Source organism: Melospiza melodia, chromosome Z (genome assembly GCF_035770615.1).
Source record: "Melospiza melodia melodia isolate bMelMel2 chromosome Z, bMelMel2.pri, whole genome shotgun sequence".
In the NCBI taxonomy this organism is placed as follows: domain Eukaryota; kingdom Metazoa; phylum Chordata; class Aves; order Passeriformes; family Passerellidae; genus Melospiza; species Melospiza melodia.
In genome coordinates, this window is record NC_086226.1 from 37,973,137 (window position 1) to 37,992,139 (window position 19,003).

General features: G+C 39.6%; 1 protein-coding gene across 4 annotated transcripts in view; it reads left to right on the plus strand.

Moving 5' to 3' along the window:
- Window positions 1–9,129: 9,129 nt before the first annotated feature.
- LHFPL2 (LHFPL tetraspan subfamily member 2) overlaps window positions 9,130–19,003 on the plus strand; it is a 119,589-nt gene continuing 109,715 nt past the window's right edge. Inside the window, exon 1 of one of the 4 annotated variants that reach the window (XM_063180491.1) lies at window positions 9,130–9,190. The gene's annotated coding sequence lies outside the window, so the exon portion shown is untranslated. The other 3 variants (XM_063180495.1, XM_063180490.1, XM_063180492.1) reach the window with 3 other exon arrangements.

Consider the following 19,003-nt stretch of genomic DNA (forward strand, 5'->3'; position numbering starts at 1 on the left):
TCATCAGCAGACATGGTTGTCCCTGAACACACACAAACCAATGGCATAGAACAGAAATTTACACACCCTATAGCAAGATGTAGGTTTGCAGTATAGATGGCTTTAAGAGTGTTTGTTAAGAGTGTTTGCAGTGTAGATGACTTTAAGAGCTATGAAAAATAAGTGTAATTTCCATGAGGGCCATCATCCTATTTAAAGATAATGATTCAAATTCTAAGTTTTTATGATGTGACCAGTAGAATCCTGAGTTAGAGATCCCAGCAAATCTCTCATGCTAACATGCAGATATATACCTAAAGTGTAAATGAGCAATAAGGTGAAAGGAGTTGCTACAAGAATGATGGTCTTTAATTAAAAGGAAAGCTAATACTAGTGAGAAATGTGTCTTTTAGTAAAGGGCTGGATCCCTAAAGAAATTCAGCATCTTGTTGTCTAGAATCCTCAACTTCTAGCAAAAGCCTTTTTAGCAAAAGCTCCTAAATAGGTCTCCTTTATTTATATTGGGTACGATTTTCACCTTTTTTTAAAGTTGATATAGAGATACCATATCAAACAAAGTGATTGATTCAGGTTTCAGTAAATAATTGGAGAAAGAAAATTCTTCATACAAGAGAATACCATAAATGCTTCAGCAGGGTTTTTGCTGTCATTAAATTTATTTTTTAAGGTTTTCTTTTAGCCAGAGTTCTGGTGAACACAAGTCTTTACTGATGCAACCTTGTGAGCCCAATCACATGGAATTTAAAGCCAAAACACTAGATGAAATTTTTGTGCCTTAATTATACATACAAGCTGTTATTAAGCTGAAGTACAAAGTCAGAGTGTTATTTAAAGAAATGCCATTTTTTAATGAAAAGGCACAATACTTTCAAAGAAGCTTCATGGAGAACTATCATCTTTCTGAAGACAGTTCAGTGGGTTATGTTAAAAGAAAGCATTTATTGCATTTGTTTGCCTTAACAGTCTTATCCCAAAAAATATTTCATTACTGTGTCATTAAAAGCTACAGATACTGGAGCAATTGTTAAGTGTGCTGACACACATTTGGGGTTTCTTAATTGATTCCTTTTTGAGTTCTGAAAAAGTTCTGAGGTTATATGTTCTCTTCTGTGTAGGGTAAAATCAGCAAGTTTGTTTGCTAGTTTTAAGCCAGTAATGCTTCTATCTTCATAATTTATTCAGTGTATATATCCTTTGAAAGTATCTAATATTAAGGGTCACTTAAATTTAGTGTTGTGTGCTGCAATGAACAATGAAATCTAATTTCAAAAGTGATGGAGTTTTTTAAGAATTGTGGTTAAACCTCTTTGTACATGTTCCATTTTTTTTTCTGCTGAAATTCAGAACACATGGCCTTGTGCTGAGGAAGTTAACATTATAATACTCCGTAGTTTGCCCAGTTACAAGGAAATTGCTACATTGTAATTGTTAGTACATAATTGTGATTAGTGATTGACGAAGAAAAGCCTACTGGTGTCAATTAGTGTGCAGGCCATATCAAAAATACATGCCTCAACCTTAAACAGCATTTTTCCAATTCACAAATATTTTCTTTTAGCAAGATCCAGGTTTCCCCAGGTTATGTAGACTGTATGTGATCCTCCACATTAAAAGATCATCCCCAAATTATTGCCAGTATGTATGTAAATATCTTTTTTGTTCTTTGAAAGACACTGAATTTGTGTGCCTCCAGGCTTCTTAGGACATCTGAATCTCTTTAATCTGTCACTTGTCAGATTAGTGCTTTTATGAGGCCATTCACATAAACATGATGTAGTCCCACAGGATGTTTTAATGCTGTCGGAGATTTTTTTCAGAGAGAGTATGTCTGACTTGTAAGATTATAATTTAAAATTCATATTTGATGGGTATTTCAGGTATTCTATAGCTAAAATGGACTTAATGTTATTATTATTTTTCTTTTTAAATTATATATGATGTGCTAACTACTTTCTGGAAAAATTAAATACGTTATGCTAATGAAAGATATTGCTGTACAATATGCCCTCCCAAGGCTAGGGGCCATTTAAATATTGAGCGTATTGGAATAGCTTGTGGCAAGGTCCAAGCAGATGGTAAAAGAATTACTTCTCAGGAAGCTTAAATTTAAACATACAACAACTCCTTTTGTATTTTGTTGCTGTTTTTAATTTATTTTCAGAGTTATGGATAAACCAAAATATTTAGTGCTGGCAAAAGTCCTACACGGCATGGTTTCCAATTTGGCTTTATAATCAATAAGCCTGAAAACAGAAAGTAAAGACTTCTCAGGGAGAAACAATGATCAAGGTTGAAACAATGGCCAAGTTGATTCAAGACTGCAGAGTTTACCCTGAGAATTCTATCCTTCTTTTACATTGCCTGGAAAGCTCATTTAACCTATTTTAGAGGTTGATGTGATCATTTTATATTATCAGTATTAGAAGTAAGAAGAGTTTCGATGCATTTGTGATAGGAGCAGGAAAGGAAAACAGTGAAACTAGAGCCACGTGAGACAAGACAGGGATTTCAAAAACATCCTAAAAGATTACAGTATTACCGATAGCTGACAAGGATAAACTACTAATAGATGATGAGGATAAACTACTAATTCACACTCTTGGGCTGGAGGGCATAATTATATCTTCTGTAAGGACAGTTTTATCAGAGTATAAGGTGTGGAAATGCGATAGTCTACAGGATAAACAAAGCAAAGGGGAATCCAACAAAAACCAAACCAGACCAAAACAAAGGGGAATCCAACAAAAAACAATCTGCATCATTGTTTGTTCCTTCTTTTGGATCTTGGCAATGCCATGATCAGTGTGTAAAATCCTGAGCATCCAGATAAGCATAAAATATGTTAGGAATCCACTTCCTATCATTGAATGTGGGGAATGTGCAGAAATTAGCTCAAAACCAACACATACTGCCAGCGGGAGTAGTGGGTGTCTATGACTGCTCTGATTTGTACTGCTCTGGTTCTCACTGACATGCTGTGGTGCTTAGGAAACTTAAGTGTAATCATCTCTGAATTATTCCTAAGTCAGAATTCTTAGAAATGCCAATTTTAATTCTGAAAAATGTTTCAAGCATTTATTATAGAACTGGGAATATGGAGTAATAAGACTGTTTCACTGAATTTCTTTGGATAGTTTGGGTGAATCTTCCCAGTTCTTAAGCAATTTTTTCAAGTATTAAGTTGCTTTGAAAAATTGGCAATGTTACAATCTTTGAGATTTATCTCTAATGATGTTTACACTGATGAATGGAACATTAAACATTTTTGAGATATATAATTCCTATAAATAGCACTACGCTATTTCCTTTTATAATTTGTAACATAGCCAGTAGAACTGTAGGATATTTTGGAAAAAGTCCTAGAAAATGCCTCATTTGTGGATGAATAAGCTAGTAGTTGAAGAAGGTATCAGAGTTGCCTTTTTTCAACTGGATATATGAGTTGATAGAGTAATTTCAAATGTTTTATGCGTAGTAGCCTTCTCAGTCATTTGAATGTGTGTGATTTCTCTCAGCACTCCTGAGGACATTAGAAGAGAAACAGATTAGCATAGCTAGTTATTAATGTGGGAATTTCAATAATTGACTATCTTATTTAAAACCCAACCTCTTTAATTATTTATACCTAATGGATGTCTTGGTTTGTTCAGTTGAAAGGACACTGATAATTTAAATTCGCATTAATTACTGCATCAAAGTGCACTTTAAAATACTCTCTATCCTACAGCGCCAAATTATGGGAAAGGAGATAAAACAGCTGTTACTGCTGTTGTGTCAGGCAGCATTTATTTGGCTAGACGGCTTTTTTTTTACATACTAGTTACAATAATATGTGTTTCAAAAATAGAGATTAGGCAAAGTGATAAATCTGGATCCCTTCAGTGAGTCTGAGTGTCTGCATTCAATTAAGCCTTCTTAAAATACAGTGGTAGATTCTTCTATTGTACGACATTGGCAGAGTCCCAAATTAGTTTACCAATTAGTGTCCCCAAAACACCAAGCTTGATTCAGAGATGGAATGTGAGACCCCAGAATACTCAGCCAGGGTCAACAGATATCTCAGACACCCACCACAAGCCTTTGTTTCTTCTCATGTTTCTTTCTTTTTAAAGGTCTCAGACTCTGAGACACTGTTTTAACTGACCTTATTTTTTCAATTTGTTTTTATTTTGATGAATGCCTGCTGCTGCCTTGCATTGGTCTGTATGTCTGGAAGAGTGCTTTATTCATCACTTTCCCACGGAGGCTTAAGCAGCCCCGTCCTTCATCCCTTTCACTTATTCTTCCTATCTAAATAGGTTATTAGACTAGCTTTCCTAAGTCACCCTTGACTTCTTTCTCCTTCATCTCTGTAGAGATGAAAATCTCAAGATGTGTCTCTGGGTATATTGGAATTAAGTAATCAGTTCAGATTCAGTATGATTTAAGACAGCTTCCAGTCCTTCCTTCCAAACCTTCTTCCTATTTCCTTTCTCTCTGCAGACATCTCCACGCTTTCTGCTGCTCAGCACTGATCTTTCCCTAGGTCATCACATCCCGGTAAGACTAGATACTGTACATTGATTGTGTACATAACAACTTTGAGGTAGTAATTTTTCTTTATCTACGGCTACAATTCTCACATTAACTTTATTTTTTACCTGAGCTATAAAATTCCTTTCCTCTGAAATCTATACATTCAATATAGTATTGCTGTTATCCACTGTGGATGCTCTTGCACCTTTTTCATTGTCTACAACATTAAGTGATAATTTTGAATGACCTTTTTGGCTTAACCGCAGCCTCTTCTCTTTTCTTGTTTGCTCCTGAAGTCTCCAGTATGAACAGATGGGTTTTCCCATTCTTCAAATGTCTTCCTTTTTTTTTATTTTTTTGTCCCTACTGATACAGCTATACAGTAGATAGATAAATTCTTCTCTGTAACACCATATACTGGTTGATGCTAAAGCAATGAACTACTGAAAAATTAAATATCATAGCTAAGTGCTTAGAAAAACTGAAATTTCTGAAGCTGCAAATCAAAACAAGTGTTACTTGAGAAGGACACATTCTCGAAGATTTATTTCAGCTGATGTTTTACATCTTACTTTTCTTTTGGGTAGAAGAACAAAAAACCCACAATAAAATAACACCCATGTCCCAACTCAATTTCCTCACTCTTCCAGAGCTGAGTCCTCCCTTTTATATATTTCCCACCATCTTCTGCCTATTACCTCCTCTTTTCCTATTTTCCTTGGAGTTTTGGAACAAGTTCCAAATGCAGCTTTTTCTTTAACATTATTTTACTCCAAAAAATTCTTCCCTTTGTGTTTCTGTAATCAGATCGTTCATTTCAATAGAATATTAACATTTATTCCATTCCTCCACATTGAGAAAATTTTGGAACAACAGCCACTTAAAAAATAAAACCCAAATATCAACAACAAAAAGCAACAGAAGAGTAAGTGCAACGAGGGAACAAATTTAGTATGAATATATCTGAAGCTTAAAAAGTTGAGATTGATTTGCTCTTTAGCCTAACTACTAATTCCTGTATGTACACATGATATTCACTTTGTTCATTCTTAGCTTTTTGTAGGCTCTATATATAAATTTTTGTGTCTTATCCAATATTTTAATAGTTTCCAGTGACTATTCAAAGGCTAAGTGAGAACATAATTTTGAGCCAAATAATTTCTGTTCTTCTTTCCAACCTGTATGTTATTTGCTAGTTATTTGGATGTCGTAGTCTCTTTGGTTGTACTTTCTGCTATCCTGTTTTGTCTGTCCTGTCTATATTCTATTCTTACAACCTTCAGAGAATGATTTCTGGGCCACATCCAAGGCTGTATTTGTTCAGGTGAACTTCGGGAAATTTCAGGGTAAAATAATCCTTCATTCTAACAGTCCATGGAGAATGTAAATTGATCAAGCAAAATGAGATCACTTATTACTATTGGGGTTATAAGTAAGCCAAAATTTAGGGAGGAAAACTGACTAAACAAATTAATGCCTATGAAGTTAATACTTGGAAAGATCTGTGAGCAGGAGTAAAAAATATTATATCATCTTTTTCATCTCATATATTACTTAATCCAAAGTGTGCTTCTTTGACATCTCTGTTTCCTGTTTGGATAATGCATAAGTGCTAAGTTCTGGTGATGAGTTATTTGTTTGTGCAGTTTGGCTTAAGATAAGCTAAATAAAAATGTTTAGAGCTGCACATCAAAGACAATATAATAATTAGTTAGCATTAAAACCCCACTACTTGGATAGAAGGAAATACCAAGTTCCTCACACCAATTCCAAATAAAGAAGTGTTCAAATTAAGAAAATTTTATGCTATGCTTAGATCTGCCAGGGTCACAATCCTTGGCCTTCAGACTGCATCAGGGGATTTCAGTGTGTTGCTTCCTATCTCCTTGTGAAAACTGCCCGCTCATGGTTTTGGGGCTGAACAAGTCTCTATGTCACGGACTTGTTCAGCCCCACAACCCAATGCACTGAGCTTGCCACACAAGTTTTCTTTTTAGCATCCAGGTAGTATACTAAAGAGTACCTGTAACAATATGTGCTATGGACCAGACAGGATTCAATGAGGTCCAGACTATCTGTTAGCCCAAATTAAAATGTTCTAAGACACGGTTGCCCTTTGTGTTACATGCAGTGCTGTAAGTCAGTAACAAGTTTCTTAAAAACTTTATTAGTGTTCCATAGGTTATTTGCTTATTATCAGGGGTCATCTTTCCCATTAGTAATTATTTATCCAGTGGCTAAGCCTGCACACTACCATTTACTGATAGCAGCACTGTGTAATTGTCCCTATTGTGTATTTTTAAATAGCAAACAATTTTTAAACAATTAATGGAGAAGGAAGAAAAAGCTGCAGCTGCCACTGGATCCACTACTGCAGCAAACGTCACAACATCACTCTTTAGATCCAGTCTGTTAATTCCTGTGATGTTAACTGTGATTTGGACACATGTGGGTGTCTATGTTTAAAAGCTGACTTCATATGTGAAGATAGTAGGAATGCTTTAATAATTATTTCCCTTCATTCCAGCTAAGCTTTATTAAATCAATTAGCATTTAACTTTATGTTTTTAAGAGTTAATAGATACATCTTTTAAAAAGTTAATAGTGAGAAAACTGATGTTTGCCGTGTGCATATTTGCAATATAGACTTTATACTTTTTAGTTTCACATTTTTGTTGTAGTATCATGGGTCTATCTTTTTGAAACAGCATAGAGCATGTATCTATTTCAGAAAAAACTGTTCTAAAAGCAGCAGACCTATGTATTGTGGCTGTTCGCTCAAAGTGCCCTCCAAAACTGGAATGCAAAAGGCCTCATAGCTTTCTGAAAACTAATATGACTAATATGTTAAGTTTGTGTTATTGAATAATGCTGTCAGTACGCTACTTGTGTGAAGTCTCTAGGGTTAAAATATTCTGTAAAGAGATGTTTATTTTTGGACAGACCTATTGAGTTGTCTCCCATTGTATGTTAAAGTAGCTGCTCTCAAAGGTCACAGAAAGTTCAGCTTTACAAAGACACCCTTATTTTGTAGCAAATGGATTTTCAGACTCTCTAATGGGAACATTCAAAAATGTCTCTAATAAAACTTTTTTTAGAATGTTTCATTTGATGACTTGTCCAGAAAGAGGAAAAGTAATGTAAGGACAGAAGTTTGGACAATAATCAGACATGAAAGCATACGCTCTGTTTTCAGTAAGCGAAGAGAGTTGCTTCTGTTTTTCTTGTTTTTGGCATAGGAACATAACTCTTGGAGTTTTGTATTTATTTTTTCTTCCTCAGCCTATGTACCTGGGAGATCATTTTCTGGCTTTTGATTTTCTGAGCAGTAGACGCCAATTAAAAAAGCACAGATCCAGCAATGGAATCCAGTCAGATGGAATGTGCTCTTGCAGAGTTGAAGACTTTGGAGTCCCAAGCAGTCAACAGGATCAGCCTGCACTGATTGCTCTGTATCATGGCAGTAAAAAGATAATTTAGTCAAAAGCTATAGCTTCAAATAGATCCAGTGTTTCTGAAAGATACTGTTCTGATAGCAGTGAAAAAACAGCACCTTACTTTTTTTCAGAAGGACAGCTTAAGCTGCAGCAAATCAAATTTTGCACTGGTATAGCACTTCATTTATGTCTCTGAGATACCCAAAGTGATTTATTTTATTGACCAACTTAGCAGCTTGTTTTATTTGTTGCAAAAGCCAGTTCCAATCTAGCAAGTGAAGCTGACACTGAGATGAGCTATATGAAGTTAGACACCTGTCATCCACTTATAACGAGCAGCATATTACACAGGGGTGCAACAGTGTGGGATAGCAGAGGCAAGCAGAGACATGTCCAAGCCTAAACCTTAATTTTCCCTGCAGATGCTTTAAATAAGTGTCACAGCTTGTAGACACGTATGTGCTTGGCATTAGACATCTCAAGATACTTTAAAAATTACAAAGTTCTGGAAAAGCCTGGGTCATCAGAGTGTTGCTTTGAAACTGGAAGAGTGTTAAATATGATTTTAAAGGGGTATCGGTGGGAAATTATTTGTTCTGAGGGGGAAAAGTTTGAAAACAGAAGCATTGTAGACTTCTTAGACATTCTCTTGCAATATGAATTGTATTTCTGAAGGTCTACACCAAGAGGAATTTTTGGATAGGACGAGTTGCTGTTTACCACTCCTGCTTTCCATTCAGTGCATCCACTATGGCTAGGTCCGGTGGGGCAGACTGTGATGCGACGTGCAATAGGCAGTACCGGGTCTGACACTGCCAGTTGGGCTGCCCGGTCCGTTCTCAGCCTGTATGTAGGACGGGGCAGATGGAGAACCCCTGGACCTTGGTTATTCAAACGCCAGAATGGCGGGCAGCGGTTATTTGGGCTATTTCCAGAGCCTCTGTCTCCGGCTGCGACAGCGACCGGGGCACGCCAGCCCGCCCATGGCCGCGGTGCCTCCACGCCCCGGCTCGGCTCCCGCCCGGCCCCGCTCTGGGCGCTCCCCCGCGGCCGGCGGTGTGGGAGCGGGGGACGTCAGCCTGAGGGGGCCGGTCCTGGGCAGGGCAGGGCGCCCGCGTCCCGTCCCTCCCCGCCCCTCGCCGCGGCTCCCTCCCTCTGGCTGGGGGCGGCCGGGTCGGCCCTCGCCGGGATCCCATTCCTTCTCCCTCGGTGCATGGTCGCGGCGGGAGCGGAGGAGGGTGAGCCCGGCGGGGCGCGGGCCGGAGGCGGCGGCGAGAGCGGAGCCCCAGCGCGGAGGAGCCGCCTCTGCCCGAGAGCGGTGAGGCAGCGGCACCGCTGAAGTTGTGTGGGATTGGGAGGACGGGAGGGAGGACCTGGACCGCTGGCTGCGCTTCCATTCATTGCACGAGCGGCGGCCGGGCGGCTGCTTCTCCTGGGCCAGGGCTGTAGCCTTAGCGACAGGCCGGGGAACAGCCGCGGCGGGACGGGGTACAGCGCGGAGGTGGCGGCACGGACGGGGCTGTGGCGCCGGCGAGAGCCGCCCGGCGATCGCCGGGGCAGCGGCGGAGCGGGACGGCACCCGGGCGCCTTCCCCGCGAGGAGCGCGGCGGGGACCCAGGGTGCGACCCGGCAAGGCGCCTGCGGCCGCCAGGCTGCCTCCTTCCCTCGCTCCCTCCTTCCCCGCTCCCCTCCCTCCCGCGCGGCGGTCCTGCCGAGCCCCGCTCTCGGCGGGACGCGGCTCTCTCTGGCCAGCGGGAGGGGCTCCGCGACGCCCGGCCGTGCTCCGCGCACACGTCCGGCACCGCGGGGCGGCCGCGCTCCCTCCGCGCCCCGAGGAGCGGGGCGGGGCCGGGTCGGGCGGGCACCGCCCGTCGGGGGGCCCCGGTCGGCTCCGTGCGGGACGGGTAGCGGGAGGCGGGCCGCCTCTGGCTGCCCTGGCCCGGGCACCTGCAGCCTCTCCCCGCGGGCACGGGAGCTTCCTGACTTTCCGCGAACTGCCTCTGGGAGCGGCCGTTCAAAGCTCACCTGGGTGCCTTCACATCGCTGACACGAGTTCTTCATACCCGTCGTGTTTCTCGGACCAGTTTTTGAGAAAGGGATGTGTGTGTCTGCGTGTATGTATGGGTGTATTTTAGTTTTTTAGGGCCCTTCAGGGAAAGGCAGGAAGTCGGTGGCACAGGTTACTCGTGCAGTTTTTTGGTAGTTTAGGTGTCACTCCAAAGGCACCCAGTGACACACCGGTGAGATTGGATCCCATAATTCAGAAGTTGTGGGTGCGCTGGAGCAACATCAAGTAAAGCAGCATGGGCTGGCAGTGACGTGTCCAGACAAGTGCACACGCTGCCAGTACCTGGTGGCAGAGCAGCAGTGTTGCACCATCATAGTAAGTTTACGCCAAGCCAGAACTAAGCAGACGAGTCCCTGCGAATGTGTGCGTCCTAATGAGAGATGTATTAGTAGGAATAAATGAGCACAATTACAGAGCTCCAGCTGACCTCATCCAGAAGAAAATATTATACATGTTATTAACAAGGTTTGGCTTTCTGAGGGAAGCATTTTTAGGCACCATTACTGATCCTTTAATGAAGATGTCTTCTTGGTCCCAATCCTGCAGTGGATTCTGACTGCTCAAGCTCATACGTGCAAGGGGCCCTGTTGTTTCCAATGGTTTGCTTTGGTGACAGAAACCTTATGCCTCTTATGGTAATTCATAGAGACCTAAATTTATGCTGTGCACAAAGAGTGGCTAACTGGGAAATGTCAGTGACCTTACATTTTATTTTTTCTAAACATACTACAAAAATATAAACCAAATTAATCTCTGGGATCTTCTTGAGTATTCTATCCATGTTCGTGCATTGTTAGGTCAGGGTATAGGCAGACTGTTAAGATGGTTGTTAATGAGATGGTTTTATCTCAGACACGGTTTCATGGGACCATTGCTCAATTTTTCATTCCATACGCTAGTTGCAGCCACCTCAGCTTTAATCACAACACTGCTTTTTTCACAGGATTTCTCCCTCTGAGTCATGCAGTGGGTTTAATCAGTATGGAGGAAATTGCCCACTTTATCTCTTTTTTAGTTAATCGTCTGTTTTTATTAAGCATTCTGGGAAATGTTTGCATGATGATGTACCCACATGTCAGGCAAGTAGTAGTAGTGTGTCATTTGCTTTTACGATTGTAAATCCCTGGGAATGGATGCAGCATTGCTGTGTAAGGATGTTACAGTTATTTTTACTACTTACTTAATCAAAGCATCATTCCTCCACATCTTCTAAGACAGTCTTGATTGTGCTGGGCTGGTAAGTTAGGATCAGAAGTACAGCTGGCAAAGACTGAAAGGAAGCCAATAATTGCCATGATCCTTTTTCGTGTTCTAGCTTGTAGCTGTGAAGATTGCTTGTGGTGTTCTATAAGACAGTAGGACAATGACTTATTAACTGCTGTTGCAGTGTTGTGTTGTTGCATCTGCAGAACCTGGCTGCGCTGCAGGTGACTGTTTAGTTGGCAGCCAGGCAAGAAACTTGGTGTTTTATTTTGCTTATGATGTAGACATTGCTGTTTCAATAATAATTACATGAAAATGAAATGATTCATTATTTGAGTGTGTTGGAGAACAGAATTATTATTCATCAAAATTTGTGTTTCCAGAAGGTTCTACTCTGTTAGACATTGAGTACTCATTGGAGGGCTCCCCAGTAAAAGAGAAGTGGTGGTTGCAATGCAGGGGACGTGTTGAACACAGGATGGCAGCTCCTAGCTAATGTAAGATTTCTGCAAATCTGAAGGAAAATAAATCAGGCAAAAAAACAGTTTCTAGGAATTTTACCCTCAGCATCTTAAACTAGCTTGTTACAAGATGAAAAGGAAAGAGTCTCTCCACATAGAAAGAGCCCCTGGTGAAACTGCTGTTTGCCTCAGAGCTATTTGTTAAAGCTTAAAGTGGGAGGGTGAGGATGGCTGCCCCGCTGTCCCTAACTGTCCTCACTTCCTACATGCAGGTGTGTGTTTGTGTGTTTGTGCCCAGGCACAAGCACACACAGCTCCTCTTGTTGGCTGACCGTTCACACCATCCAGCCTGTGGGGAGGAGAGCAGTGCTCAGCTTCTCACTGCTGGTAGCAATAAGAGAAACAGTTTTATGTCCCCATTCCTTCTCTGTGAATAAGGGCTTTCTGTGTCTTCCTTTGTCCTGCTTTCCTCTGTGTTTTCAGTACCTCCCTTCCCTATCAAGAGTTCCCATGCCTCTGCTTTCTGCCTACAAGATAAATAATTTTGGGGGAGTCAGCATTTTGAACTCATTTGGGAACAAGGAAAGAGGTGGCAAGTTGCTGTAAGATGTTACTGACTCTCAGAGCCCTTTTTTGATGCAAAGACAGTTGCTGATGTGATTGTAGTTGACAAGTCTGTTAAAATAATACCAAAGACTTTTCCCTTCTGGCTTTTCAGCTTTCCCTTCTATTTCTCTAGCTTTCTTGAAAATTGATAGGATTCTCCCGAGCTGTGGTGCCTAAAATCTGCCCTGGGAAAGTAGAACTAACAGGATGCATTTTTCCAAAATCACTGTCCTACATACATATGGATGAATTGGAATAAAGCTGAATGTAAGGTATTTGTAAAGCCCAGTTTAAAAAAAAATAGTATTGTTATCCCTTGCCTTTTAAAATTGCTCAGGAGATGTGGCCAGATACTGTGAAATTGTCTAAACAGGTACTGTTTTGCTGTCTTGTAAGAAAAGTGATATTGTCATGTTGTACTGCTGACAGAAGATGAGGCATTTTGGGAAAAAAACCTGCAGATCTGAGGTCTTAATTTCTTTTTAATTTGCCTTTGTTTCTCTTTACAACTCTAGCAGGTGAGACATTAACCATGAATAAGTATTTCAACATCAGTTAATCAGAGAGTAATCAGTTTTCCTAGAAGTATTTTCCTAAAAGACATTTTTGTGGTAGGTAATTCCAAAGAAAACTAAATGCACAGTGGAAAATTAATTAAATTATAAATTTGCTGCAACAGCAGACAGCTGATTGTAAATGTACCCAATCCCTGTGAATGGATTGGGAGCGTATCTGAAATTGTGAACTGTGGCAATATATGTAGCAGTTGGACACTTACAATATGCATCCATGACCGAGTATGAATAAATCACAGCAAAAGATATTTAGGGACTGTTGTGCTGTTCACATAATCAGTAGGTTCCGGTTTCTGATTCATTAATGTGATTTAAAAAATCAAACAAAAAACAAAAAAAGCAGGGTCTTTTGCTAAAAATTAATTTCTCCAGTTCTCATTGTCTTCTGGTTCTCATAATCATACTGTCTTTTTCAGTTTAGAGCTCTATAGTTAACTTAGATGTGGATTCTTCAAAGGAGAATCCAGAATATTTGAGACATTGATGCATGAGAGGAATGCTGCTGCAATTTGTTCCCTAAAATACTTCTTATGTATTTTGTTTTAGATGTTGTTGGTTGGGGTTTCTTTAAGGGTTTCTCTGAAGCCCATGGGGAAAACATAGGAACTAAATGAGGAGCCATGAGAATGAAATACTATGAAAAGTGCAAAGAATGTCTTGAAGAAAGCATAATTTTGTGTTTTAGCCCCTGAGGAAGGCTTATTTTAGCTGATTTTTTTCACCTTTAACAGTTTCTACTGCTGAGAAACAATCAATGAAGCAATATTGCTGAAGCAGCTGTTCAGTCTCCTTTGTCATTGGTGTCACTGCTGTGTTTTCAGTCTTCTTCATCTTAATACTTCATGTAATCTTAAAGACGGTAAAGGTATTTTGGACTGATACGTTCTATGTGGTATCTTACATCTTACTGATGAATATGTTTTGGATTTTAATTATACAAACAGTAGTAGCTTTAGAGTTGACTAAGTGATCTTCCTGCTTGCTGATGCCTGACATTGCACACATATATGCCTTTATAGTAGATAATTTCTGAAATTCTACAATAAGTATCAATGCTGTCATTCTGTTCCAGATCAATAGCAGTAAGTTTTGTAGATAAAATAATATACTGTGCCTTAATAGTACAACTGATACTTTAACTTAAAGTTTGACTGTAGCTTGCCTGCCTTTTCATCCCTCTTGATCCCAAGTAAGGTTTTCTGTGAGGGTGCTTTAGGAGAAAATCCTATGAGTTTACTGCTAATAGAAATGGTCAGTATCGTGATTGTAGCAATTATAACCAGGGCCTGGTCTGAATTGAATGTTGCATTACTTTATTAAAAGCCATACAGTTTTTAAATCTGTTTTGTTTGAGCAGTGTGACTTCTCAGGGTGGTTGAGACTTTGGTTAGCTGTGACAGGACTTTCTTGGTTCAGCTGTCAATGATAATCCCTTAAACCTGTTTGGAAAGAATTACCTGTGATGTGGGAAGATAAATTCAGTCTCTGTACTTATTTGATCTTCTGCTGAGATTGCAGATAGGGTGCCAGTTGGTGCCATCTGTGTTTATAGATTTTGCAATAGTATTCACTAGGAGATTATCTCAAAGCCAAATCAGTTTACATAGGTCAGTGAATTGCAGCTTGCAAGGCTTTTGTCCGGCACCATTGTAAACAAGTTTTCCAGACTTCTCATTGAACTTTCATTTGTCTAAACCTGACCTCATCACTGAAGTGTGTAGTGGTGATAATACACCAGTATTACATGTAGGTAGATACATTTGTCTTTAATGGTTATGTGTTCTTGTTTTGTCACTTAGTATGTGTGTATTACTTCAGTACATCATCTGCAAACAGTAAGTGTGTAGAGGGAAGGCTCTGCCAAAAATACTTTCATATAAAGGGGTGAGTTTTTTTATTTTATGTTTAATAAGTCATATATATATGCAGTGTTGTAAATATAGTTACTGTTCCTGCTGTTAAAGTACCTGCAGAAGAGAAGGTGCTGCAGATAAGAGTACATATTCTATCAGATATTAGGAGTTTACTGATGTTCTGATTTCAGCTGAGTTATTTTCCTTCATAACAGCTGATATAGTCCTATGTTTTGTGTTTAGTATGAGACTGATGTTGATAGCACAGTGATATTTTTGTTGTTGCTGAGCTGTAGTTGCACCAAGTCAAGGACTTTCAGCTTCTCATGCTCTGATAGCAAATAGACTGGGGTGAACAAGAAGTTGGAAGGAGACACAGCCATGATAGCTGACCACAACTGGCTCCAGGGATGTTTCACACCAAGTCCTATGGTGTGAAACCAGCATTATGCTCAGTAATAAAGCTGGGGGAAGAAGAAGAAGGGGACTGCAGTGATGACGTTTGTCTTCCCAAGTCACTTTTACCTGTGATGGAGCTCCACTGCTGATTGATGGGCACTGGCCTACCCATGTGAAGCATTAGTTCAGTTCTCTGTTTGCTTTGCTTAAGTGCAGGGCTTTTGCTTTACCTATTAAAGTGTCATGAGTTTTCTAATTTTCCCTTTTCTGATTCTCTTCTCTATTCCCATGAGGGAGAGTGAGTGACAGTCATGTCAACTAAAGTGATATTTGTACAGAGTACCTCAATAGAGTTCTTTTGTGCAAAGAATGGCAGCATCTTTCTGCACAACTGTTAATACTGATGAATAGTACATACTGAAATATGCTTGAAATATAAATATGCTTGAAATAAATAAAAAAAAATGGATAATATCTTGTGCAAATACTCCAGTTCTTGCAGCCTTCTATTAGTTTTTTTTTCAGAAAATAAGGCAGTAGGTATTCATAGTCATCATGAAAATTTTGGCAATTGTAACTCTATTTCAGAATAGCCACCTGATAAAACCTGAATGCCATTCTGCACAGGCAGGTCTGAGTAATTTAAAGGTTACAAGAAAAATTTAAATGTAAGTTCTAGTTTTAATACTGTAATGTATTCTTTTATTTTGCATAAATTTGAAATAGTCACATGTATTTTAATTTTTTATTCAGTCATATTTGTGGATATGATTCTGTGCTCTTAGAAAATAATTTTAAGTTAACATAAGTGGTGGGATGAATACGGCATAATAGTAAAAGTTTCATGCATTCTCACATCTCATCCATCTCATCTCTCTCTCTCTCTCTCTCTCTCTCTCTCTCTCTCTGTCTCTGTGCATTGATTTTTCTCCAACTAGTTTTTATCTGGTGTGGTTTCCCTTTGAGGAGTTAACAAAGGTCTCATTTTTCTCTGTTTTGGGGCATTTAAAGGTACTAATAGACATAGTACATGACAGCTGGCATATAAGATGTTCCACAGACTGCCCAGCTGATTGCACTGCTGAGATGGTAGATCATTTAGCAGAGGTATCCAGTTTGCAGGAATGTGGATGAGGTTTGTGTTGCGTATACATGTTTATTCAATCATTGGTCATGATCATGACTGCATGAAATCAGTGCAATTACCTTCAACCAATCTTTACATCTAAGTGGCCCAGACCGCATTCCATGACAGCCCTGGCAGCTTGAATTAGACCTTGTCTTTTATCGCAGCTGAATTTGGAGTATGGAAATATCCAGCCTTTCTTGATCTTGGTTACTGCAAAAGTGGTACATGAAAGAGTGAAGGTCCTGTCTAAAACAGAGCTTTAGGAATAGTCCATTTTTTTGGTGTTTGACTAGCCTGTATCAGCAGTTTACCTTGTTTTTCTGTTGCTCACTGCATGCATTGCACAGTAGGTAAACAATCCTTAAGAGTGCACTGTGGCTGTCTCACCTACTCATGTGTGTACTCTGCATAGTATGCCTCTGCTTCTCAAGCAGATTTAAAGAATCTCCAGGCAAGGTCAGAGAATAGAAGTCCATGTTTTCAGCAAAATTTGTCCAACTCTTGGCTGGTGGTCCCTCATTCTTTCCACGGGCTCCTTGGAGTTGGACAAGGAAAGGGTCTCAACAAATAATTTATTTGTGAGCAGGTTGTAACTTCTTATTTTCCAGAGCAGTCAACCCTGTAGCTCCATTTAACCTTCTACTCCTTCCGCTTTTTTGTTTTGCTGTTGTTAAATCATTGAGAGGAAGAGATTCCACCTGACATCCCAAGAAGATCATATAAAGATAGGACTAGAAGAGCCCTTATGGCATCATCTATCCCATTCTTCTGTCTCAGATTAGGATCATCCCTATCTGTCATCTGTGACTTTTTCTAAGGAACTGAGTTCCTTAGGAACATCGTCATGACATGTGAAAATTTTCTTTGTGTGTTAACCAATTAATTCCTTTCTTGTAGTAATTTGATACTACAGTTGCTCATTCTACATCTGTCTAGGACAAAGCAAGTAATTATTTTTCATCTGTTGTGTTTTTTTAGCTATATAATAGCCTGCTTTTTTTCACTTCACAGGCACTGAGTTTTGTACATCAGTTATTTTTGTTGCTTTTCTTTGGGTTACCTTTCATTACTTCACATCTATTTTGTTTGTCCAGTTAAGAATATATTTGTTTTGATGCTCTAATCATGTAGAATGAAACAGAATGGGATCCTCTTCATACTTACTGATGTGATGAGGATCTTATTTTCAGCTCTATGACTCTCTTCAGCAGTTAAATTGGTGAGGAGACAACTGGGATGTGATGGTACTTTTATAAAAACATGAATGGCGTTGTGAGGGGCTTAGGGATAAGTTGTTCATTTTCTCTCCCAGTACAAGAGCTAATGAGCATGAAAATGAAACTAGCAGGTGTTGGGTTTGGAATAGCAAAAAGAGGAATTTTGTCATGCACATATATTAAGTTGTGTAACTCCACAGGATGTTGTGGATACTGAAAATTTATACCAATTGAAGTGAAACTGGACAAAATTAATGGGAAAAAGAGTCTGTGAGGGATTATTAAATACATAAGCATGACCTCTGGCTTTGGAAGTCCCTGAGCTGCAAATTATTGGAGACAAGCATATTTGGGGAAAGTATGACTAAACGATTACGCTATTCTCATGCTCTTCCCCAGACATCTGCTTTTGGCTGCTCTTGGAGACAGAGGTACTGGGTAGACAATTTGACCTGGCATAATTTTAGATTTGTCCTTTTAAACTGTAAAAACTCAAGACACATTTTTCTGAGTTAACAGCTCAGGGTAGCATCTGCAACCCTTGTACTTTTTAGACCAAAAGCCTCCAATCCATTTTCCATGTAATTTAAGACAGAAGAACTTTCTTAATAAAACACAAAGATTACCATGAACATTTGTCTCCTGCCAGTTGGCGTCAATTGCAAATTATGTTTCATTTCAGTCATGCTAAACTGCCAGATGAGATAATACATATTGTCTCATTTAGGCAATCTAGGCAGCTATGTCTGTAATCTTAACTTGGCTTTTCTGAATTATTTTCTCCTACGTGTGTGTGAAATTGTATTTAATATGAAAGTTTTTTGGTTTTTTGCCCATCTCCCCTTCTACTGTAGATACATTTTAACTACTTACATGAACACATGTTACATGAGATTCCCTACAGAGTCAGAGGGAAGACTGAAAGCCTTTATGTCTCTGATGGGGACAGAGAGGTATAGAGGGAGGAGGATGCTTTGTTGCTCTTTACCCTACAGACACTGATTCACTGGCTTGATTTAGATTGTTAATTCAATGATGCATCTTTAAGGCACTTGTAAGTGAATAAAACCCCAAAATCACACGATGCAAATGTCTCATGTAAATGTAACTTTTCATCTCCAGTTTTAATGTTAACCTTATACTAGTAGATTTTCTGCTCTATCAGATGTTGCTCATCTCGCTGTGATTCTGACAATACCTAAACAGATATTATTTGTACTTTTACAGCTGATGGAAGTCGGCTTGAATGCAGCATCCTGCACTCAGGCAAACTTGAGAGAAATGTGCTTGTGCCTGTGTCTGCTTGGGCATAAATTTGTATTGCATAGTGGTCATACAAAATGGTAATGTACCAAATGGTAATCTGGCATTAATGAAGACACAGCCATTTGTTGCACGTCTACTTTTCTGTCATGTATTAATATGTTTAACATGTTTTGGCTGGGTTTTCTAAAATGAGTGTGGGGGTTAAGTTAATAGTGTTTTCCCTCCAGATGCTATCTATAGGCTGTTTCATGTTTTACCCCATAAATGTTTCCTC